We start from the raw sequence: 16,254 nt of genomic DNA, 5'->3' as shown, positions 1-16,254 counted from the left end.
AATGCTCAGTTGCACTGGTTGGTTATTCGTATGATTTTTAGCATCCTTGTAGGAGACTTGGGAAGTGCATGTGTGGGCAGTAAAAGCCCTGCTTAGCCCTTGCCTAGGAAGAAGGCTCCAAGGTGCAAACATTTAAAATTATAATGATGGGTATTTTTTTATAGTGTTCTATTTTTAGCTAAACTCTGGAAATATCAGAAAAGCAACCAGTGCTCTGCAGGATGTCAAGAAATCCTTTCTAAGGGGAAGAATGCTGAAGCACTGGAATTAATAGATGTTAAGAGCCACTCCACAGCCCAAGACATCTGCTTGTCTCCTGCCTTGTTGAGAAGTGGTAGAACTGTTCTCAGCAGCTTTAGACACCCTCTTCCTCTCTGCACTTTCCTTCTGAAATGCTTTCACAGATTCTCCCTCATCAGGGGCTGTCCTTACCCTGAGAGCTCCTCAGCAACAAATGCTGACCTGGGAAGCACTCATGGAAGGTGCTCCCCAGATACAAGCACCTCTGTGCTAGCAGTTTTCAAAGAGATGAGTACAGTCCTAAGATTGTCTCCTGGCCAATAGAATATCCTGAGAAGAACATGGAAAAATTGATCAAAATTGCTCTTTGATGTCTCTTCCAACCTCATTCATCTCTGATTCTGTATCATATCTGTATCACTGGCATAGATACACCATTTCAGCATGAAGACCATCTGACTCAAATGCTGACTCTTGTATTTCTGCAGATGCCCAAGTCTCAGTAACTTCATATAGAACTTAATATTTTTTTTCTTCTTTATTTCTTAAGATAATAAAGTTTAAATATCATTTGCTCTATTTTGGCAGCCTGGGAAACTGATACAGAGAAGAGAACTACCTGTTTGCTCAGCACTTCTGTCAGTCACATCCAATTTGATGTAATTTACCCATGAACTAAGTCACTGGCACAAGTAAAAATAGAACCAGTGTCCTAAATCTCAGCCTCAGTCCCTGTCCCTAATGTATTCAGACTCCAGTAACAGTCATTTTTTCTAAATGCTGCTCACTGTTTAAGGACATAGCAAAGTCTCAGTTGCAGCCCTGAAAATCACTGATTTTTATGGTAAGTAAAATGGAGAAGGTCGTTTGAAATCTACCATATGTAAAATGCTTTATGTTTGCATGCTCTTTTCTGCTGCCTGACACATTACTTAGTTTTACATTAGGCTAATGTAGAACAATATTAATGAGGGAACCAAGGTGTAATGTTCTTGCAATAGTGCTGACAGAAATGAGTCCAAGTTTTAACCAGGGATTGCTTGCTTTAGCATTATCTCTATTGCCGTTAAACATTTTCTGGGCAAATATCATTTGGAATTAATTGAATGGAAAGGAAGATGTTCAGAAAATGTATCTTTAGAGTTGTTGAAGTATGACTTTTTAATCAAACCGAATGATTGTAAACATAAATTAGTTCTTGTTCTTCCTGCTGACTTGAAAATGGATAAATGTGTACACTTTTAGGTTAAAATCTTTTTCTCATGAGTGTGCAGTTTCAAACTTTGTAGATGCTTTGCTGGTATAGTAGAACCATTATGTAATAATTATTACTTGAATGTTACTTGAAGCACAGACTGTGCACAGACACTGATTTTCTTCTTTTTTTTTTTTTTCTTTTTCACTATATTCCATTATTATCCAGGTTTCACATATGTTGTCTTATGGCAAAATTCTTCTTGTGCTTATTTTCAGTTCATCTTGGACAACAACATTTCAGGGTATCCTTAACAAGAATTTCTAACGCATTTTCTTCATAAGGAGTGACCTTAGGCTTTAGGACAATAACGAGCAAGAATACAAAGTGTATAATTTCTCCATATGGGTTTTTATTGTATCTGGGTAAAGCTGTGGAGTTTTGTAGGTCTTCAGCTTCTCTGGGGCTCTCTTTGAGAAAGAGAACATGATGTGGATATTCTCCGAGTACCCAGTAATCTAATCAGGTATCAGCTGTAAACATGAATGATCCCATTTCATATCACTGGATAGTCTGATTAGAGTTCAGTCTGAAGCTTAATAGGAGCAGAGAGAAATCAGTAGAAATGCCTGCACTTATAAGGAAGGAAGAAACAGCATCCTAATCATATTCAAAGATTTTATACTAAAATGCAATTCTTTTTATTTGCATAGTACTAGCTATATAAAAGGAAGATCTGAAATATGTCACTGTTGCACTAATCTAACATTACAAAACCTCCTTAAAGGTGTTTAAACCCCTTCAGCTTGCAATGTATAGAAGTAATGTGCAAAACACTACTGGATAAAAATAATAGGAAAACTGCATTTTTTTCTTTGGGCAGTTTCAGATATTTCCTCTGATGTTCCCTGCTGCTGTGGCCCAAGTATGACTCTGCATACGGTAACACACTAAAAAGTTACTTCAAAGGGATCAACAGCAGAATATGATTTCATAGAAAAGAATTTTGCAGGAGGTTCAGAAGTCATTCATTGCACGTATTGATGGTGATGTCTATCTGAGGCTTAAGGGCTTCTTTAATCATGTAGTTAAGCAATAATTGTAATTTCCAAAGATAAAAAGGTTGTAAAAATGTAGATGAACAAAGGAAAATGACTTTAAAGAATTGTGAGGGCAGGGTTTTGTTTTGTTTTGTTTTTTTCTTAAAAGGGAAAAAGAAGATTATCCTTCCACCATTCCTAATGGAGAAGTCAAATCAGAATGAGCTGGTCAGTAGCTGTGATATGCAAAGTGGTTGAAAATGCTTAGACAGCCAGTGTTCAGCGGCTCTGCTTACTGCTGTCATGTGTTCTCCCCACCTGGCCATTGTTTCTGCTTTTGTGCTTAGAGAGAAAGCTCTGAGGATCAAATCAAGGACCATCTTTTTATTCCGTGTCTGTATGGTGCCTCAGTACTCATGAGATACTCCAGATGTATTTCGCTATTTGCAGCTTTTTATTGAGTCTTTTACAAGATGCAGTCTTCTCCTTTTTTTCTGGCTTTAAAGCCAATATTACTATTAGATCTTTTCTGGGGACAGTGTAGGAGGGTTCTAAATGTGCTCCTGACTCATCATTCTGTTGCTTATGGCCTGCAAGAGATACACAATGCTTAGGCTGTGGCAGGGGTTGTGTCAAAATATGTTCAACAAATGCCAGTGTGAGAAAGTACTGCCCAGACAGTATCTTTGTGATTCAGGAGCCCAGATCTAACCCAGAATTCAACTTCTGGAGCTGCAGCAGTGACTACAGAGTTTCAAAAATCTGGTAGGGACTTTGCTAATTAATTCAGAAGTAAGTACTTCCGATTAAACTTGAAATTAGGTCTGTTCCCTGAGATAGTGAACTATGGGATTCACACTGGAAGAAGGATGGGATCTAAGAGAAGGAATGAGTATCTGGGAAAGGAGAGGCCAGATGGTGCCTCTTCCAGGAGCACCATTATCTTGAGCTGGTTTAAATTTAACCACAGTGTAAGTGTCTCTGTTGGGCTGGAGCATGTGTCAGCACAGCAACTGAGGTTTTCCTTCTGTTTGAAGTGTTAGAAAGCTGACTCAGAAAAGACTTACTTTCTTTTGGCTTGAGCAATGCATTGAAAACGTCAATCTCTGCAATTCATTCAGTCCATTTGAGGGTTGGTTGGTTTGTTTGTTTGGTTTGGTTTTTTTTACTGTTATCCCACAATGACTAAACATGCAGAAATTGTGGAAATGCAGAGCTTCATGAATAGGAAAGCTCGGTCCTGCCTTAGCAAGTACTTTGTCCCCAAATCCAGGAACTGGAAACCCTGACATGAGAGAACTGACTGAGAGTAAAGCCCATTGCTGCCCCTGGTCTTTCCTTTCAGTCTCCCACCACGGTGTGATTTCCCCCTGTAAAGTCATTTTGACACCAGCTGACAAATCACAAAAGATAAATCTCAGTCCTTTATGTCTTAAAGACTGTACTTCACCTTACTGAAGTCTTTTGTGAGCAGAGGAGTGCTGTGAGGTATTTTAAACGCAAATTTGCTTTTTCTTTGGCCAGTTCTCATCAAACAATGAGGGTATTGGTACAATCTTTTGGACAACCATGAAGTGGTCAAAGACAAAGATATTATTTCTATCTTTTTTTTTAATGGTCTGCCTGATGGGGTACACAACAGAGTGAAACATAACAGCAGAATATGCTATTTACTAAAAACTGAAAATGCCTTATTTGGTCTTCAGTGAAATCAATGTCATCTCCTGGGTCCTGTTTCTGATAAGAGAATATGAACGCAAGAGAAACTCATGCAGTGTTTTCCACAGCCATTATTGACAGATGCAGTTAGGATAAGTGCTGGTGTTACTCTTTGAAAAGCATGAATATAGGTTGCCTATTTTAGGAGAGCAAGCAACACAGGTCCGCAGGACAACCTGACTTATCCTCAATTCTGCTCCTACCACCTTACCTCTACCCGCAGTAGGACTCTTGCTGATACTGAGATGTGGCAGTCAGCAACAGAAAAGCTGTAGTTTTACCTTTCCAAAAGCAACAACTCTTTCTTTGTTAATTAATGTGCTTAAATGCCTGTGCTTAAATGCTGCTATTTGACCCTGCAGTACAAGAAGGCTAAAATCCTATTAGCTCTAATAAGAGCTGCAAGGCTAAAGCCCACATCCAAAATGAAGGTGATTATTCTTAACATTTTTTTTTCCCTTCATTTTAATGGAGATGAACAGAAAAGAAAATGAACCAGTCCTAGCAACGTAGAGAGGATCTGTCCACAACAAAAAATTAGTTAGACAGTCAGAGGAGAGAGCTGATAGTATGGAGTAATTGAGGTGAGAGGGACAGTGCAGTCTCTCACCTGTGTGAATTTTATCTCAACATATCTGGGACTACTGAAGAACTTGCATATCTTGGGGGGACTAGCAGGATAGCAGTACAGAAACATTCTTAAAAAAAAGGATTTGCCATTGTTCTGCATTAAAGTGAACAGGCATGGAACTGGAGGAATTTAGGAATAATAAATCGGGTCCAGAGAGAGGTCCAGGCAGATTTAGTTTAAGAACATGGAGACAAACTAAAAGGAAATTCAACTGCTAGTACAGAAATAGACAAAACCTTCATTCCTGCTTTCATTAGTCCCATTAAATTATTTAGCTTGTTTCAAAATCAGATCATGAGTTTACTTTCAACAGTTCACAGCATGTACTAGTTTGATTTTGCTTTTGATAGGGAAAATCATAAATTATCCACTGGACTGCTAATGTCAGACAGAACTAATCAGACATATAATCGTGCATAATCTATCATAAGTTCTTCTGTACTGAAATAATGTTAATTATGAGGATTTCATTATTAATGTGGAAATATGTAGTTCTACTGTATAACTGAAATTAATGGACTAATTTTGAAGGGTTACTAACATCATCTTTAGTATTTCTTAATTAGTCACGTGGTATTTCTGTTTTGACTGGGAAAGCTTATGCTGTGTTCATATTAAACATTCTTAATTGCCAGAAATCAGAGTTAGAAGGTCAAAATGAAAGCTTTAAGGACAGAATTAATTCTTTTTTGGAGATCATCTTTCAAAGTCAAGAATTTCTCTTACTTCTACAGAGACTGAAGCATGAGTAAGGAACAAATGCATTACAATTTATTTTACAAAAAGCTGTAATTTAATTATTGTTATTGTATGAAAACTCACATGCAGATTCACTACCAAAAAATACCACAACTCAGCTGATATAACTCAGCTGATATATAAAGCTAGGTTGAGAGCAATGGGAGCAATGTTTCTCAGTTATCAATATTAAATGAGGTAGGAGTACACATGGTACTCCTACTCTCTTTTTTTTGCCTTCTTCTTGGCAGTGTATACTTTTGCTTCAAGAAATCCTATTAGGCACCTATCAGCATCTTAACATGCCTAATAACTCATGAAATTTGTTCTAAGTGGTTTGTCCAACAAAACACAGATCATTGCTGACATTATCAGAAACTAAATCTAAAGATTCTCCTTTAGCAACATCCACAAGATCTAGGATAGTTCTTCAACTGTTCAGAACCTTTAATATACGATCATTGTTAGTAAAGGACTATTTTATTTCCTTTTTTATTATTAAGTTGAAAAATACAACCTTCATTGACATCAGTAAAAGATTTCTCAGAAACTATCAAAATGCATCTGAAGGCAAGCATGGAGCAATTTCTGAAATGGGTTGGAATAGTCCTTTTTTGAGAGTATACTATTAAGAAACAGAACAAAAGATGAAAAGCATCTTTCTTACATTCCTTGTTTCCTAAGAGTTTCCCTGTATTTGTTTCTTGTAGACCCTCTCTTTCCAGTGGTCTGCCAGGCCTTGATGAAGTATAGTTTGTGTTGAGCCTGTTTGTTGCACCACCAGTAGTCCTGCGTGCAGATTGTACCAAGCCTTCTAAGGCAATATGGCCAAAGTGAAGGGTAACCCCACACTGAAGCCAAACATCTGATCATAATTCACCTTGAAAGAAAAGCTGAGCACATTTATTAATAGTAAAATTGGAAAGAGAAAAAAAATTGCTGAATTAATGATGAAACAGAAGTTGCAGCCATGCAGGACGCTGGTTATGACCTAGTGTTCCTGTTGTTCTCAACAAAATCTACAAGTTGTGCATGTTAAATGCTGCAAGCAACAGAAAATGAATTAGGTGCGAAAACAAGTGTTGGTGACAGAAAAGTAAAAACTCATTATGATTTTCAAACTTCTAGTAAATCAATCTCTTCCCTGCTGTTTGACCTGATGCCAGGTACCAAGTTCCCCCAAATATGTGGTTATAGTTGTATTGGAACAAATGTTCAAGAAATGCTTGCCAAAAAAAGAAAACAAAACTTCCACTGTTTTAATGTCCTAAAAAGGAGAAACAGCATGGAGAAAATATTGTTCTTGCCTTACCTAAACTATGTATTCAGGGATGATTAATACTGAAGCTTCCCAGAGATACCCCAGATCCCTTTTAGTTAGACACACTGAGAAAGCTACAGCTCAAGAAAACAAATGAAACCTACAGAATTGGATTACCTTAAAACGTCTTATCTGTTAATGTGACTAACGCTGTTGAATAATGTGAAGCAAAATACATAAAAGAGTTATTTGTTCATGGTATAGTTTCTAGTTTTGCAGTCAAGAGAAAAAAAAAAAGACTAACTTTTTTTACGAGGCAGTAGAGCAGGCTGTCAAGAATTACAGATACAGTGCATTGTTTATTTGAAGACCTGTGAACAAGAGCTGTCAGATAGAAATGGCAAGCACAGCACACAGCCCAGTCTTTTCAGAGGTTTCTGACACTGAAACACCCTTTTACAGAGCAGCTGCAGAAAATCAGAGCAAACTATGCAATGTGGAGACAGTGGGGTTCAGTCGATTGCTCTTAGCAGTGATTGCTTTGGAGAGGTACAATCAAGCTCTCTATTACCTGGGTTTGCAGAACTGGTACCTATGGAAACTAGAGGTAGGCTTGCATGGAAGCATCGGATCCACGTTGTCCATATTCATGGCTTCTATTTCACTGAGTTTCAGACCTTGGCTTCACATGTTTGTGCTGTGCAGTGGACCTGAAGATAGACATTAAGTTCTGACTTTGGAAAAGTTGTATTTGAATCATTATATGATTTAATTTCCTCTTCTGAAGGACAAAGGCTTTCATTTTAGGGGTTAGGCTCTCTGGTGATTGGTTGAGACTTTTTGTAGCACAAGAATTCTTTTGGTTTAACTTAGAACCACTTACAAAACCAGTTTCAGTATATTTTTTGTAGCATTTGTAGCAGGGGTGTACCTTTACTGGTAACCTATAGAAGGGATCCCTTTGGGAGTTCATACGAGTGTGTTTCATATGATAAAGCCCTCACTGAAGGGCTTTTAAAATGTCTTCCTTCCAAATTAGATTTCTATCTTAAATCACATTTTGATCAAATGAAAATTGCAGACAACTAGTGGTGTGGTAAAAACATTATTTGGAAAAGAAAAAAAAAAGAGATACTCCTCTTTTTCCTTCCATAAGCGACTATTTCAAAGCATAGCTGAAAAACGTAGTTTGGCTCTGAAGCTGTAGTTGTCTTTAGAAATCCTGGTTATGCTTTCTCGTGCCTCCAATTCCAGTATAGCACATGGCTGGCTACCCTGCACCTGCTGTGATTCACTTCACCTGTAAGACTTGAGTCACATACATTCTGTTCTCTGTATGATGGAACGTGGCGGAAACAGTCTAAAACAGAATCCTGAAGACAGAAGCACTTGGACTTCAAGTCCTTCTGTGCTTTACTTTGTAGAACACTTTTTGATAAGTTTTTGTCTAATAATCACATTTTTCCCTAAAATATGTCACCTTGGATTTGATTTTTGTCATTGTCATGTTCTGCACAAGGGGGGTGGTGAGTGATGGGATGTGAGTGGAGGAAATGCAAGCCCTGTAACTTTGCTTTTGACTTTAGAATGCAGACTGGGTCTTCTGTTGCAGATTACTTTGGCAAAGGACAGGATGTCTTAAGTGGCTGGGAGAGTGAGTAGCAGCAAGCAAATCATTGGCTTTAACATGGAATCATTTACAGCAGTGGGACCCTTTTATGCTTTTACTAACACATGGAATATGAAATAACTATTTGTAAACATCCATAGTAGAGACTAGAAACCACTTTAAACCGGTATAATTTACTTTCCATTTGCAACATACTCTGATCTTCTATTTCTACTGCTAACCAGCCAGCAATGAAAAAAGCATTTATAAATCCATGCTTCGGGAGTAAGAACAAACACCAGAGTTACTGCTTGGTACTTGACAAGGCTTATGACAACATGCATCCCACAGCTCTGTCATTAAAGGTCTCCAACACTTAACAGTATTTGTGAGGTAGTTAATTTGCATTTAGTCCTTTCAAAGCCATGCTAAGACGGTTTTATTTATAACTGGAGTTGCTTAATTCTGTGGGACTTGGCTTTGGCAAGGAACAACTAATGTTGAAAGAGCAAACTGTGCTGTTTCTCAGGGGTACTTTGCTTTCTTGAGTTTAGAAAAGAAAAACAACCAAGCAAACCCCAACCCCTGCTCTGGGCTGGAAACTTAAAGCTCTTTATTCATCCAGTCTTTTGTCACGTAGATTACTTTGGGGTGGTGAGATATGAAAATCCCTTCTGTCACATGCCCCTTTGTGAAATTATAGAAGGAAATCAATCATTAGAGAAATGCATCAAAAACTTCTGTGTAAAAGAATCAAGAGTGACAGATGGTCTGAGCCTGGAACATACGGATTTTGTCAGGCAACAGAAGAAAATATATAAGATCATGTTCTGGAAAAGTACATGTAACCTCTGTGTGTGTAATCTAAGAAAGAAAGAAGGTGGCAGAGAGTTTCAAAATGTAACATTTTTTCTTTGACGATGATTTAGGTAAAAGTGGAGGAGAAAATATTTGGTCCTCAACCTTTGTAACCTCCCACAAAATGCTGGTGCCAGGAAAAACAGATGGTACTCAGATCTCTTCTGAAATGATAGTTATTCTGCTCTTGCCGGGTCTCTGGTGTGTGCAAAATATATGGTATAAGTCACTATTGGAAAACAAGTCATTAATTAATAACATTTCACTGCTCAAGGATCAGGTAGGTGAGAGTGCCAGTCAGGCAGGTGCCTCTAAGAAATCTGCAAGAGATCACTCTCCTCCTTCTCTACCTGCAACATAGGCATCTATCATTACAAGTAATCAAGCCTAAAAGTATTTGTCATCCCTAGGGCATGAAGCTGTTTGAAGTCCAGAGTATAAAGAGAACATCAGTGAAACAGCAAAATGATCAGTCAAGTGAAAAGGAAAAAAAAGGAGTGGAGAAAAAAGGTGGGAAAATCAGATAGTAGAATAACAGAAAAAAATCTAATTAAATCCTTTAACTGTAATTAAATTCAGTGTGAAGTGACAAACAGTACTTGCAGAATGATTTTTGCTGTTGATACATTTACTATTTTTCTGCATTTACTGTTTTTTCTTTGTGAGTACCATGCTAGTACTTTTATGACTAGTTTCAAGCAAGAGTTACCCTCAGGAGCATAAAAAAAAAGTCCATTTTACTCCAAGCTTTTTAGTTGGTGCACTCTATAGATGGTTTTAAATCAGGGCTTTCCAGGGAAACCAGGGCATGCCCTTTGCTGAAGCACAGGCCCAAACACCATTCTTTCCCACTCACACATTGATGTGTGCTTTTAGATTCATATTTATTATATTGCATGATACCTGTGGCCGTGCTAAACTTACTGCAATGTTTTTTGTGATATGCGGTTACCAAGGATTTGTCTTTGGACATGCTGTTAGAGAGGCTGATCTTTCTAAACGTGTGTTATCCTTCTAATTGGTGGTGTAAAGGTGCCTTTCACAACATCTGTGCCAAACTGGGTGATGTGTTCAATGCGAAACCTATTTCTTGACAGCATGTGTTATCAAAGGCAGTACATGTTGCTCCTAGAAGAGCCAGTCACATTTTGCCATCTGTGGTTTCATACGTCTTATCAGCTCTTCTGTATATCCCATGGTCATTTTGTTTGTGAAGGAGTTCATCTTGTTTAAAAACTTTCAACAAGATTGTTGTTGTGCACATAAAGCTAAGATTTAAAGTGAGTTTCATGCTGATGAAGAAACCATTTGCACCACATCTGCCTTGTGGGCATGACTAGAGTCTTGCTGGAGAGCTGTACTGATGGGAGAGTGATTCAGGAGCCGTGCTCTAGTCAGACAGTTATCCTTCCCTCTGAAATCTGCAGTAACACCAGTGTGTAAGCGCTGTTATTTAATACATAGGCCTTGTGAACTGAACTGAGAGCTTATTTTGCAGAAACAAAACAGCCATGAGGTTACCAGGTTCACTGCTGAGCAGATTTCCCTGCAGCCTCTCCAATCAGATGCCAACAACCCAAGTTTCCAGGTTGGAAAACTGCTGAACTTATTCTCTGAAGAGAAATGCTGTCTGCGCCAGGTTTCTCTTCATTCCCCAAAACTTCCAAAGAAGTTTTAGTTCACAGAAAGCAAGTTGTTATTCCTCAGTGTCTTTTTTGTTTTTTGGTTATTCTGACTTGCCGAGGAGAATTTCTATCCTTCCACTGAGTTCCTCAGGGAGGAACTGGAAGTAGACTGAGAAGCTAAAGGTTTCCTCAAGAAGCTCTAATCAAAAGCTCTTTGAAAACAGTGTGAAAATATGGGGCCTCTGGGGCTGGGTCACAAGAGGTTGGTCCCCTCTTAAACAATTCTTATCAGACTTGCAAAAACAGCAGAGAAAGATACTGCATATCTGCACAAGGGACACAAAATATAAAACAAGCCTCCAAAGGGACAGCAGCTGCATAATTTGTTTCTTCAAGCAAGATTAATTCAGTTGAAGATATCCAAAACGTTATTCCATGCCTGTGGAAGAAAGACCTTGGGCAGCAGGTTTTCTCAATCCTTGGCTTCTAAACACCAAATAAATCCTTTCTTCTGGGTTGCTGAGAGCAAAGACAGGCCTGCAGTGGTGACATGATGCCCAGGAGAATCTTCCCATGTAATTGTTCTTGTTTCTACAGGAGTAGAAAAAAATGACCCACACCTAAACCAGAAGCTCTCTTCTTCTTCCCTGGTGGTGTACTCAGCCTTACACTGGTTCCTATATGAAGTGGTCTTACTATTCTTATTTTACTTGATATTGGAAAATGCAATAGACTTGTTCAGTTTAATTAGAAACAGTTACTGCCAAAGCTAGTTTTAACCTGATCTTCAAGGATTTTTCATTTTCATTATGCTTTTATTAGTAGACTTTTGGTTTGCAGCCAAGCCTGTTGTGTGCTACTTGTATTGATAAACGTTCAATTATATATATTTTTTAAATTGTATCTCAACCTTGGCTTAAAAGGTAAAATAGTCCTTTAAATAACATTATCCTAATTCAGCTTGCATCCTGTTTTTCTGCAGGATAAAAGAGATCTCATGGCTCTTGAGATCCAATACTAGCCTTTTATGTTACCTAGAGAGAATGCAGACCTACTGGTGCAGTATTGCCAACATCATACTGTGCCTATGTCTATTAACAGCTCCTGATTTAAAAAGCATATAATTGTATCAATAGTATACCCTATGAAAAAAAGATTCTATTTTTTTTAAGTCTGAGAATCAGACTGTGACCTCCCACGTACTCAAGTCATAGATCATCAGCCAAATTGTATCACATTTCATATGCTTGAAAGTAGCTGAGGTCAGAGAAATATAGAGGTTACAGAGTATTGTCCCAGAGTAATGCTGGAATTAAAGCATTAAATTAAAGCTTAATATTAAAGTACTTGGCTGTGACCCAAAAGCTTTGGTAATACACAAATAAACTGGATGATAAAAAAGTCTGTGGTTTCAAGGATGGTTGTTTCAGCTGGAGTTAGAAGGTGGAATTGGTGATGCAGACAAGAACCAAGATCAGAGCTGAACAGTGTTAAGAGTGGAGATGTCTGAAACTGGACTGAGACTCTGGAAGTAGACAGTGGTCCTGTATCCAGAAGCATGGTCAAGATGGTCTTGGGCGACAGTCCTATAGTAGGATACAGCCATGGTTAGTGATGGTGACTGCAAGAGAGGGTTAGGATGACACCTAGAATTTTGCCCAGTTTTGATGCTGGGTAGTACTGTGGTGAGTCTAAGGGGTGAGGACAGCTCTGGCTTGGAGATGGTTGTTGCACTGCAAGTCTCTGACTACAACCTCATGGGGGCTAAGATAAGCAGAATGGGGTTAGAAAAATATTTGTTTCATGAGGAAACAATTTCATGAACGTGCAGAAATGAATTTCCCATCATTCTATTCAGTGTTGCACAGAAATTAAAATGATGGCAAATACTCAAGAAATATAAGCTTGTTATAATGAACAGATGGCAGCTCAGTGAAAATTTGTATGAAGACGATCACCAGTCCTTTTGTTTACAACACATACATGTCCCGTTTTGTTTTAATTATATCGTTGTTTTTCCACCCAGGCTATTCACTTAAAAAAAACAACAAAAACAAACCCCACCACCACTGTGTTTATGTCAGCAAAGCTAATAAGCAATCCATAAACTGGAACCGTGTAAGCAAATGCTCATGAATATTGAAAACTTTCTGATAGATGTGGTGTCTGCCTGTTTTGTACAGATCCATCTTGATGTCCCTTATGAAGTCAAAGGAAGAAAGAAACAAAATCATCTTCAGTAGCTGTCTGGCCAGGAGCAAAGTGCTTTTCTGCATATTTTTATGTTATGCTTTGTTAAATCCACTTAAGAGTCTTACGTTTATGAGTCTGAAATATATGAGGAGAGGAAAAAAACAAATCCTTTCCCTGTTGTCAAAGGCTGTATGTTTAAGACAGGATTTAACCAGTTTCTAACTCTTTTATTGTCTGATATACTTTATACTGTAAATGGCAACATTTAATTACAGGTAATAAACACAGAAGCAGCTAATAGGATTATCAACACCAGCTTTCAGTGCCTTTTGCTCTCTGGTAAAAAAGGGAAAGGTGTAATATGTTACGGTGGCCTCAGCAGAGAGCCACGGTAAATGTACAAATAACCACAGGAGGACCTGAAGGATGCGTATATGAAAAGAAGAACTACTCATCTTAAGCCTCATTTGTAAGAACCTTCTGCCGCTTCCCATGGCTGCAACACCCTCTAGTGACATGCCCGGAAGCAGCGGCTGGGGGGACACGGTTGAGCTTTGGTGTCTGATGCTTACACGTGGAACATTGGAGCATGGAGCCCTTCGGGGCTGCTGTCCGGCAAAACAGCTGGCAGAGCTGGCAGCAGGGAGCTGGTGCTGGAGGGGGCTGAGGTGCTGCCCTGCGCCTCCTGCACCCGGGGCTGAGCTGAGTTTGAAATCTGAAAAATTAAGCTGAGAAAATGATGCCATCAGCCTGCCAAAACTTGTAGAGAGCTTGGGGATAAATCAGGTGAAAACCATAGTTTCCAGAACCTTAACTTTCCTTTCCTTATGTTGTTTGGTTTTTTTTTTTTTTCTTAATATAGTGTTCAGTTCAGAAAAATAGTTTCAATCATCTAGTTCATTTCTAACCTTGCTCAGTGATTTATACTAAACCCCTGAGCTGTTCCAGTCTAGAAATACCCAAATTATAATATACTTGTCAGCTATTAATACTATTTAGTCAGTTTTAAGCAAGGATTAACAACCTACTTGTACATAAAAAACCCAAGGCAAATATGACTAGTTACGTTTGGCTTAAACCAACATCCTTGCCGGAAAAAAATTTGAAGTCACCAGTGTACTTAGGATGATAAATTTCTTGTGGTATGTTATATATTACTTATATTAAAATAATTTAATGTTTCAGAGAAGCACTCGGAGCCTGCAAAGTTTTGAAACTCTTTACTGTCAGCATTACTGTCAGCAGTATATACATGGTACCTTGTGCGTACATAATATTTCATGCTGGGCTTCTGCTTCATTCAGTGAACGCAAGGGACAGAGCCTCTAAAATTAACAGCTACTTACTCTGATCTGTGTCTCCAGGACTTGTGTCGGTTGTAATCTAACTCCAAGTGCAAAATTATTTGTTTTTCATCATCTTTCTGACTGCTTTTCAGCAATTTGGGGTAGTACATTGTTGAGGAAAGGTGTGGTGGGTAGGGGAGATGTCTTATTACCCCCTTTTGCAGTTCAGGATCTGAGGCACAGTATTTTGACATCAGTGTCAAAAACAGACTTTAATTCAGATTGCCAGTATAGAAAGTCTATGACATGATTTTTTTTTCAGACTACTTAGCATTTCCCAGGGCTGTGGGAATAATTTTAGTCTGCTTCAGTTGCTCTGTTCTTCTGAAATATGACCTCGGAGATCAAGCTGTGAACACATATAATATAGAATATGTGATCGGAGGCAATCTTTCAAAACTTAGTTTCAGTCATTTACTTGTCATCACACAGTTAATCTGTGTTCCTTCAGCTGCCTTCCTCACAGAATCAAACTTCCTCCTCCTAAAATCCTCTGCCTCGTCCTCTTCATTTGTGTTAACTTCATAAATATATCAGTGAAGTGCTCTAGATGCTCTAGGCTTTCAATACACAGCCTGAGATGAGTTTTATAGTTCCTTTACATGTGTGCTTGAAGAATTGGAGGAAAAGAAAGACAACAGAATGTCATTACAGATGTTGTGTGTCCAGCATATCTGGGATGACAGCCCTGAATCTGACTTTCCTGTATTCTAAGGCTATAAGATTGAAGCCTTCTTTGTGTTATCCTTTTAATAACACTATATCTAGCCTCTACCTGTGTGTATGTAATGGAAATTCTCAGTATTTTAGGAAAAAAGCAAGATGAAAAAAGACATTGTGCAAAACCAGATGTTTGCTTTGTTCTCCCATCCTCAGCTCTTCATTTTTCTTTACTCCTCTGTGCCTGGAGTCCACCAGTGGAGCATGCCGGTTACTTTGCATAACCAAAGGTAAGTTTAAGCAGAAACATTTCCTTTTAGAAGAAATCTTTAGTACACGAATGGGAGAGAGGGCTAGATGGAAAGAAATTTTTTTTAAAACCATTAGATTTAAGATATCATTAAATTTGAGAAGTTATCAGCCTCATAACACTATAATTCTATTTTAGTTCATTTCTACTGCATAGGAAGCTTAAATTATATGTCTTGTTTTGTTATTTTGGTTTTTGATTTATTTATTTTTTTTAATAGTGTTATTCTCAATTTGGAAAACAGATCCATTAGTAAATACTCAAGGCTTATTCTGTGCTGCCTTGTGCTGTGCTCTGGTGAAAGATACTTGGTTCCTCATAAGCACTGTGCAGTATCTTCAGATTCATGGGGTAAAGACCAGATTCTTTTTGCCATTGCTTTCTCAGGATACTCTGGGTTGTCTTGTTAAGGACTTAGGGTTTGTTCTTAGCGATCATGGCCAAGCTCATGCATTTCTAGAATCTTTGGGCTTGTTCAATCACAAGCTACTTGTCTTTGACAGTGATTAAACAACTTTACATTAGACTAGCTGCATGTCCAGAGTTGTAGGGGCTTTACCTCTGTATACCCTGTTAACTCTCAGGCTATTTGAGATGTAGGACAAATTGGTCAAGCTGAAGACAAGGATTTTCTTTTATCCATTTTGCAGATTCTTGCCGTGAGATGACTTCAAGATTAGATGACTTCAAGATGACTTTATGGATAAGTTATAAAGCTTACTTGTGGTCCATGTGTTTAATACCCTTTGGGGAAACAGAAAAACCGAAAACAAAACCAAGTTGGTCTGTACGCTGCAATATCCCTTAAAATTTTTACCAGCTTGTGAAA

Source organism: Psittacula echo (assembly GCF_963264785.1).
Source record: "Psittacula echo genome assembly, chromosome: 9".
Lineage (NCBI taxonomy): Eukaryota > Metazoa > Chordata > Aves > Psittaciformes > Psittacidae > Psittacula > Psittacula echo.
Note: the sequence above shows the minus strand (reverse complement) of the source record.